At 48.3% G+C, this 2,028-nt stretch overlaps 2 pseudogenes; both read left to right on the top strand.

Moving 5' to 3' along the window:
- The first annotated feature begins 641 nt into the window (after positions 1-641).
- LOC111142918 lies at positions 642-1,030 on the top strand (annotated as a pseudogene).
- Positions 1,031-1,032: 2 nt separating this feature from the next.
- LOC111142917 lies at positions 1,033-1,481 on the top strand (annotated as a pseudogene).
- Positions 1,482-2,028: the final 547 nt, after the last annotated feature.

The following is a 2,028-nucleotide window of genomic DNA, read 5'->3' as shown; positions in this document are numbered from 1 at the left end:
TCTCTTGGAAACAAGTCACACACTTTTAAGGTCTGCATTTAATTTGACTCCATGTTCCATGTTGCTATTACTCCAGACACTTAGACATGTCAACTGAAAGATGTAGTGGAAATAGCCTAGCACTGAAGCACCAGGAGATCAAGCTACTGGTTCCACATCCAGTATTAACTAGTTGCTACACCTTGTTGGAAACATACCTGCTACTTGGCTGACAGCTCTAAAGATCTTAAAGTGAGTCTGAAATATTTCTAACTGAATTAGTTGCCTTTTGCTGCTATAACAAATCACCATGAAGTTGTGGCTTTAAATTTATTTTACACGAATTTATTTTCTTATAATTCTGCAAGTCAGAAGTCTGAAATGGGTCCTTTGGGGCTAAAATCTAGGTGTCAGTTCCCTCTGGAGGGTCACAGGAGAATCCATTTCCTTGATAGTTTCCCTTGACCCTGGGATCATAACCTGAGCCAAAGGGAGACCCTTAACTGACTGAGCCACCCAGGTGCCCCACTACCATTTATTTCTGAATTTCGTTGAGCACTAGTGGAGTTGAGTATAAATTTATACACTTGCTGGTTTTTAGGTTTCTCCTGCCTATAGATGATAATTATAAATTATATACATATACATACATACATATTCATATGGACATAAATTCTTTGCTCATTTCTTTCTTTTTTCTCTTCCCTAGAAACCGGGACCTGAGACAGCTGCAGGTGTGGGAGCACCCCCTGGCCTTGGAGGCTGAGCTGACCTTGACCCTAAAGGTCCTGGAGACCATCGCTGATAGGTCCCAGGGGGCATCCTGGACCAGCCCCTTCACACTCTGCGCCACATCCACTCTGAGCTCCAGGACTGTGTCAAGGCTCAGCCCATAGTAGGCCCTCAGCCCCGAGGCCACCTCCACCACTGGCTGCACCGGCTTCATGAGGCCTCAAAGAAGAAGTCTCAAGGCTGCCTCGAGGCCTCTGTCCTGTTCAACCTCTTCCGCCTCCTCAAAAAGGACCTGGAATGTGTCGCCAATGGAGACCTGTGTGTCTGGGCAAGCTGGGCTGTGAGGTGCTGGGGATTTAGTCGACTCTCAGTTCACCCACCTGGCTTGGATCAACACTCCGAGGAAGGAAGGAGGCTTGGGCCCCCTGAATATTCCCCTGCTGGCTGATGTAACCAGAAATTTATCTGAAGATTATGGTGTGCTAAAGAAAGATGAGGGCATTGCCTACAGGGGCCTCTTTATCATCGATGGCAAGGGTGTATTTCGCTAGATCACTGTCAATGATTTGCCTGTGGGGCGCTCTGTGGATGAAGTTCTGCGGCTGGTTCAGGCCTTCCAGTACACGGATGAGCATGGGGAAGTCTGTCCCGCTGGCTGGAAGCCAGGCAGGGACACAATCAAGCCTAACGTGGACGACAGCAAGGAATACTTCTCCAAACACAACTAGACTGCAGACAGGTGGAAAGCCTGGGCTGTTGGCCTCCACCTGCGCCTCGACCTGGATACCCCATTGCTGACCCAGGAAAGGCCAGACTCGCCCCTTCAAACACCATAGTCCATGACCCTGGAGGGCTTGGCCAGGGCCTTCTCATTCTCCCCGCTGGGAGCTGGTGAATGGTGAGCCCCTCCTTGGACCCATCTACCTGGGCACATGCCTAGAGGTGACCAATAAAGTATTAGGACAGAAAAAAAAAAAAGTTTGAGTAATCCAACTAGCAAAGCAGAATGTACTGCAGAGCAGTGCTATAAACTAACCAAGGGGCGTGGGATCTTTGCCAGTGGCAGTCCTTTTGATCCAGTCACTCTTCCAAATGGACGGACCCTGTATCCTGGCCAAGGAAACAATTCCTATGTGTTTCCTGGAGTGGCTCTTGGTGTCGTGGCTTGTGGACTGAGACATATCACGGATAAGATTTTTCTCACAACGGCTGAGGTTATAGCTCAGGAAGTATCAGATAAACACTTGGAAGAAGGCCAGCTTTATCCTCCTTTGAACACCATTAGAGATGTTTCTCTGAAAATCGCAGCAAAGATTG

This window comes from Enhydra lutris, unplaced genomic scaffold (genome assembly GCF_002288905.1).
Source record: "Enhydra lutris kenyoni isolate GAN:26980312 unplaced genomic scaffold, ASM228890v2 scaffoldscaffold9, whole genome shotgun sequence".
NCBI lineage: Eukaryota > Metazoa > Chordata > Mammalia > Carnivora > Mustelidae > Enhydra > Enhydra lutris.
This window is presented reverse-complemented; position numbering and strand designations above follow the sequence as displayed.